This window comes from Penaeus japonicus, unplaced genomic scaffold (genome assembly GCF_977035675.1).
Source record: "Penaeus japonicus unplaced genomic scaffold, GWHDUDI00000001_assembly GWHDUDI00000012, whole genome shotgun sequence".
NCBI classification, from domain to species: Eukaryota; Metazoa; Arthropoda; class Malacostraca; order Decapoda; family Penaeidae; genus Penaeus; species Penaeus japonicus.
The window spans coordinates 15,755,651-15,763,150 of NW_028234414.1; the positions used below are offsets into that span (position 1 = coordinate 15,755,651).

Consider the following 7,500-nt stretch of genomic DNA (forward strand, 5'->3'; position numbering starts at 1 on the left):
TGTATCCTACAATTGTTCAGTATGAAAACTGAAAGCTTTTGATAGCCATGTCATGGTACAAACAGATTATAAATAGAGGCACAAATAAAGGGGAAACGACTCTGTGTGTGTACGTTTACCACATGTTGGAAACAAAATGAACATCTCTGACAGCAGTGGCGGGTCCACTTGCGAGAGCAAAGGAACAAAATTCTATGCGCTGTGTTAAAATTGTATATAATTGTCCCAGTGGCTGACAATACAATAGTAAGAAAATATTTACCACAGCATCGGAGTTACGTATACAAGTTAAGATTGTCACGACAAAAAAAAAAAAAGAAAAAAAAAAAGAAATTCTGTAACAATTCTTTTGCTTTCCAAATGGTTTCAACATGTTTACGTCCGATGTCTAGCACTGACTGTTAAACAATAACAACCAGTATAAAAATGTTAGTTGATGTATCTATGGTTGAAGGTAGGAATTTAATGTCTTTCCCTTGGATCTTATCTGAGTTATTCCAATTAAGAGAAGCCTCGAATTCGTTTTAATAAAACATGTCATTGTCATTACTACTACACAAGGCAATTACAGCTCTTAATCAACGGATAGGCAGTCAAGGAAATGAGGATGACTATACTGTAATCTTAAATTCTGGTCTGCGTATTGAGTTCTTTGAATGCAGTAATCACGTGAAATATACCTTGTGGACTACAGTACTACTTTGACAATTAATTGACATAATTTGGCATATATATAGGCCTTGTGGCGCAACGGATAACGCGTCTGACTACGGATCAGAAGATTCCAGGTTCGAATCCTGGCAAGGTCGATTACCTTTTCTTTACGTCTCGAATCTCCAGAAGTTTCCATGCGAAATCTAATGGCGTCTAGGTTTTTTCTTATGCATTGGCTCGGTCTCCCAAGAACGTACTTATTTTCTCTATTGTAAAAAACAACGAATTTGCCCTACTAATGCTTCAGCATTTCATTCATACCTTCATACATTCATACATATATACGTATGTGTATACATATATACTATAACCACTGTATTTACATGTCTGCTGTAATTGTTATATATATATTCTACTACATACACATATATACATACATACTGTATACGTACGCTCGTTGCTTCATCTGTCTGTCTGCCCCTCTCACGCCAGACATAACAGTATTGTTTTGTCTTTCCCTTTGTAAGAGCTATGTATTGATGCAACACTTCACTCATCACATTCCAAATGTCACATGTCACAAGAAAACACCTTGATTCACACATCTCCTGAGACAAGTCACACATTGTGGTAGAGAGTCTCCTCTCGGGGAGCAGAGGAGCAACACCTCGCTCCTCCTCGGAGGAGGAGCAGCCCTCACTCCAACGTCCTACTGTTCAAGCTTAGCAATAAACCAAGAAAGCTGTTCCTGCCGTGTTCTTCACACCCTAGGCCACGTTACCCACATACAATCAGTGTTCAAGCCCGGATCTGTTAAATATACTCATACATACACACACACATACATACATACATAATACATGCATGCATTATATGTGAGTGTGTACATATATATGTCTGTATATATATATATATGAATATACACACATATACATATATACATGCATGCATACACACACGCGCGTGCGCACATACACACATATACAAACATACATACATAGAGAGAGAGAGAAAGGAGAGAGAGAGGGGCGCGCGCTAGAGAGAGAGGAGAGAGAAGAGAGAGAGAGCGAGAGAGAGGGAAAGAAAGAGAAGAAAGACAGGAGAGCGGAGAGAATTAGAGATGGGGGGGGGGGGGGCGAGAGAGACAGGAGACAGGAGAGAGACAGTAGAGAGAGAGAGAGAGAGAGAGAGAGAGAGAGTAGAGGGGAGAGGGGGAGAGGGAGGGATGAGAGGAGAGGGGAAAGGGGAGAGAGAGAGGGGGGGAGGGAGTGAGAGAGAGAGAGCGGAGAGAGACAGGAAAGAGGCAAGAAAGAGAAAGAGAGAGAGGCGGAGAGAGACAGAAGAGAGAGAGAGGAGAGAGACGGGAGAGAGAGACAAGAGAGAAGAGAGACAGAAAAGAGACAAAGAGAGAGAGAGAGGAGAGAGGGGGAGAGTAGAGGGGAGAGGGAGAGAGAGAGGAGAGGGGAGAGGGAGAGAGAGAGGAAAGAGAGAGGAGAGAGGAGAGGGTAGAGTGTGTGTGAGAGAGAGAGAAGGGGGGGGGGGCGGAGAGAGAGAGACAGGAAAGAGAGAGTGACAAGAAAGAGAGAGAGAGAAAGAGACAGGAGAGAGAGAGAAAGAGAGACAGGAGAGAGATAAAGGGAGAGAGGATAGAGAGACAGGAGAGAGAATAGAAAGGGGGGGGGGGATAGAGAGGCTGAGGCAGAGAGAGAGAGAGAGACAGCGACAGACGGTAGAGAGGTTAAGACGGAGAGAGAGAGGGAGAGAGGGAAAAACGGAGAGAGAGATGGAGAGAGGGAAAAACGGAGAGAGAGAGAGAGAGTTATTTTATCTTTCCCATCGCAAGCGCTATATATACATGGAACACTTCACATACCAATGTCACACGCGTGATTCACACATATCCTCAGACATGTCTTACATTGTGGCAAAGAGTCTCCTCTCGGTTAGCATAGGAGCAATAGCTCACTCCTCCTCGGAGGAGGAGCAGCCCTCACTCCAACACACTTCTGTTCAAGTTGAAATAATAAACCCAGAGAGAAAGAGAGTTTGTGAATCTATTTTTAGTCAGTTGAATCCGCTATCGTACAATTGTTCAGTATGTGAACTGAAAGCCTTTGATAGCCATGGCATGGTATAAACATTATAAATAGAGGTACAAATAAAATGAAAAAGACTGTGAGTTCATGCTTTCTTATGCTTGTATATTTTTCTTGTTATTTTTATTTACAGCAATTAGGAGCATATTACATATGCGGTACACACGTATGACTGACAACATATTATTTGCAAACGTTTAGTCGCTTGTTACAATATTTAATTCAACAGTGATATTGCAAATTTAAGTTACAAGTTGCTTGATATTTAGTACGTTTTATCACAATGAATCCTTTCGGATACCTGTCACAAACGTAACTTCATCAGCTGTTCCTACAAAAATGTCACTTGGCGAAACGTTTACCAAATGTTGGAAGCAGAAGAAACATCTCTGACAGCAGTGGCGGGTCCACTTGCGAGAGCAAAGGAACAAAATTTTATGCGCTGTGTTAAAACTGTATATAATTGTCCCAGTGGCTGACAACACAATAGTAAGAATATATCAACCCCAGCAACGGCGTTACGTATACAAGTTAAGATTATCACGACAAAAAATAAATAAGAAATGTATATACAAAAAAAAAAAAAAAAAAAAAAAAAAAAAAAAAAAAATCTGATATTTTGTAACAATTCTATTGCTTTCCAAATGGCTTCAACATGTTTACGTCCGATGTCTAGCACTGACTGTTAAACAATGATTACCAGCATAAAAATGTTTTTTGATGTATCTATAGTTGAAGGTAGCATCTGAATGTCTTTTCCATGGATCTTATCTGAGTTACTCCAATTAAGAGAAGCCTCGAATTCGTCTCAGTAAAACATGTCATTGTCATTACTACTACACAAGGAAATTACAGCTCTTAATCAACGGATAGGCAGTCAAGGAAATGAGGATGACTATACTGTAAGCTTAAATTCTGGTCTGCGTATTGAGTTATTTGAATGCAGTAATCACGTGAAATATATCTTGTGGACTACAGTACTACTTTGACAATTAATTGACATACTTTGTCATTTATAAAGGCCTTTTGGCGCAACGGATAACGCGTCTGACTACGGATCAGAAGATTCCAGGTTCGAATCCTGGCAAGGTCGATTACCTTTTCTTTACTGTCTCGAATCTCCAGAAGTTTCCATGCGAACTATCATAATGGCGTCTAGTTTTTTTTCTTATGCATTGGCTCGGTCTCCCAAGAACGTATTTATTTTCTCTATTATAATAAACAACGAATTTGCCATACTAAGATTCTGCTTCAAGATTTCATTCATACCTTCATACCTTCATTCATATATATATATATATATATATATATATATATATATATATATATATATATATATATATATATATATATATATATATATATATATATATATATATATGCCTGTATATGTATATATATATATATACATATGTGCATACATGCATTCATGCACACGCGCGCGTGCGCGCACACACATACACAAGCATACACACACACAGAGAAAGGAGAGAGAGAGAGAGAGAGAGGAGAGGAGAGAGAGTGGGAAAGAGAGAGAAGAAAGACAGGAGAGAGGAGAGAGATGGAGACAGGAAAGAGTTAGAGAAACAGAACAGAGAGAGAAAGAGCGATGGAGCGAGCGAGCAAGAAAAAGAATTAGAGAAGGGTAGAGGGGGGGGGGCGAGAGTGAAGGGTGGAGCGAGAGAGACCAGACAGAGAGAGACAGGACACAGGACAGAGACAGTAGAGAGAGAGAGAGAGGAGAGGAGAGAGAGAGTAGAGAGGAGAGGGAGAGAGAGAGGAGAAGAGAGAGAGAGAGTAGAGAGGAGAGGGAGAGAGAGAGGAGAGGAGAGAGAGAGTAGAGAGGAGAGGGAGAGAGAGAGAGGAGAGGGGAAAGGGAGAGAGGGAAGAGAGGAAAGAGGAGAGAGGAGAGTGGGGGTTGGGGATGGGGGGGGGGGTGGAGAGAGAGAGAGAGCAGAGAGAGACAGAAAATAGAGAGTGACAAGAGAGAGAGAGAGGCGGAGTGGCGGAGAGAGAGAGAGGGGAGAGAAAGAGAGAGACAGTAAAGAGAGTCAGGATAGAGAGAGGCGGGAGAGGGTGATAGGAGAGAGGAGAGAGAGAAGAGAGACAGTAGAGAGAGAGGAGAAGGGTTGAGAGAGTAGAGGGGAGAGGGAGAGAGAGAGGAGAGGGGAGAGGGAGAGAGAGGGAAGAGAGAAAAGAGGAGATAGAAGAGGGTAGAGAGAGAGAGAGAGAGGGGGGGGGGGGAGAGAAAGAGACAGGAGAGAAAGAGAGACAGAAGAGAGAGACGGAGAGAAAAAGAAAGAGACAGGAGAGAGAAAGAAACAGTAGAGACAGGAGAGAGATAAAGGGCGAGAGATACTAGAGAGCGAGAGAGATGAGAGAGAGACAGGAGAGAGAGAGACGAGAAAGAGAGGAGAGACAGGAGAGAGAAGAGAAAGGGGGGGGGGGGGCAGAGAGAGAGAGGCAGAGACAGAGAGAGAGACAGCGTTAGACAGAGAGAGAAAGGATAGAGAGAGAGAGATGCGAGAGAAGTTAAGACGGAGAGAGAGGGAGAGAGAGGAAAAACGGAGACAGAGAGTTGTTGTTTTATCTTTCTTTTTATCTATCTTTCACACATATCCTCAGACAAATCTTACATTGTGGCAAAGAGTTTCCTCTCGGGGAGCATAGGAGCAACAGCTCACTCCTCCTCGGAGGAGGAGCAGCCCTCACTCCAACACACTTCTGTTCAAGTTGAAAATGGAACCGAGAGACGAGAGTTGTGAATCTAGTTTTACTAATGGACTAGAGAGAGAGAGTTTGTGAATCTATTTTTACAGTCAGTTGAATCCTGTTTTCTACAATTGTTCGGTATGCAAACTGAAAGCCTTTGATAGCCATGGCATTGTATAAACATTATAAATAGAGGCACAAATAAAGTGAAAAAGACTGTGATTTCATGCTTTCCTATGCTTGTATATTTTTCTTGTTACAAAATATAACTTTTATTTATAGCAATCAGGAGCATACTACATATGCGGTGCACAAGTATGTCCAATTACATAATATTTGCAAACGTTTAGTCGCTTGTTACAATATTTAATTCAGTACTGATATTACAAATTTGAATTACAAGTTGTTTGATATTTAGTACGTTTTATCACAATGAATCCTATCGGATACCTGTCACAAACGTAACTTCATCAGATGTTCCTACAAAAATATCACTTGGCGATACGTTTACCAAATGTTGGAAGCAAAATAAACATCTCTGACAGCAGTGGCGGGTCCACTTGCGAGAGCAAAGGAACAAAATTCTATGGATTGTGTTAAAACTGTATAGCTACAGAATCTTAATGGCGTCTATTTTTTTTTTCTCATGCATTGGCTCGGTCCCCCAAGAACGTAATTATTTTTTCTATTGTAAAAACCAACGAATATGCCCTACTAAGATTCTGCTTCAGGATTTCATTCATACCTTCATATATTCATGCATACATACATATATACATACATACATACACATACATACATAATGCATGTATGCATTACTTATATATGTGTGTGCATATATATAAGTCTATATATATGTATGTGTATATACACATATACATATATGCATACATGCATGCATCCACACGCGCGCGCGCACACACACACATATATAAACATACATACATTATGAGAGAGAAATATCAGAGAGAGGGGGGAGAGAGAGCGAGAGAGAGGGAAAGAGTGGGAAGACAGGAGAGAAGAGAGAGACTGGAGAGAGTGAGAGAGACAGGAGAGAGAGAGAGCGATTGAGCGAGCGAGCGAAAAAGAGAATTAGAGAGAGAGAATTAGAGAGAGATGGGGGGTGAGATAGAAGGGGGAGCGAGCGAGAGAGACAAGGCAGAGAGAGACAGGAGAGACAATAGAGAGAAAGAGGAGAAAGAATAGAGGGGGAGAGAGAGTAGAGGGGAGAGGGGGAGAGAGAGGAGAGGGGAGAGAGTAGAGGGGAGAGGGAGAGAGAGAGGAGAGGGGGAGAGAGAGAGTAGAGGGGAGAGGGGGAGAGAGAGTGGAGGGGAGAGGGGGAGACTTTTGAATTTGACTTTGACGAGTTTATTGAGACAAGTCATTACATACATCTCAAAAGGATGAGGTAACATAGGTTATCCTCACCACAATCTTAGTCCCTCTTTGGGCTCACATATATCTTACAAGACCTTACAGTTTTGTCAACATGTTGAAATATATGCAGAACAAAAGGCGGTTCAATCACAAGCATATACAGTTAAATGTTTACATATCAGGAGAGCGATATGACAGTATAAATTATCATAATTACATTCTTGGAAATGTGAAGCACATATATGTTAATAAAACATACGTATGTTCCTGGAGGAAGGAATTTATCAGTAAGTCTAAAAATATGTTTGTATTCAACAGGATGATGTATCATAAATGATATTCATCCACATCTCAATAATATCCTACTCGGGCTATCATAGTCTCGACAGGAGGGAAGTCACAATCGGATATACACAGTTGTCAACTACAATTATGTGATCGATGCAAAGTGTTTGTACTTCTTCAAAATCTTTATTACCTGGCCATTTCTAAACATCCATACAGCTTGTTCGGGGAGTCCAGCTATCTCTGAGTTTCTGTAAATCTGAAGCATGGGACACTGTAAGATATAATGTATTAATGTGTGTGACCTTGGTGACCTACACACCCTGCATTCTTTCTCCTGTTCACCTGTCGGGACACCTAACTCCCAATAGTATTT

General features: G+C 41.3%; 1 protein-coding gene and 2 non-coding genes across 4 annotated transcripts in view; 2 read left to right on the top strand and 1 right to left on the bottom strand.

The window, feature by feature from the left end:
- LOC122250243 (uncharacterized) overlaps window positions 1-7,500 on the bottom strand; it is an 83,593-nt gene that overhangs the window by 19,614 nt on the left and 56,479 nt on the right. The window lies entirely within an intron of this gene.
- Window positions 737-809, top strand: TRNAR-ACG (transfer RNA arginine (anticodon ACG)). Its single transcript has one exon. It is a non-coding gene; the product is annotated as a tRNA-Arg (tRNA).
- Window positions 3,771-3,843, top strand: TRNAR-ACG (transfer RNA arginine (anticodon ACG)). Its single transcript has one exon. It is a non-coding gene; the product is annotated as a tRNA-Arg (tRNA).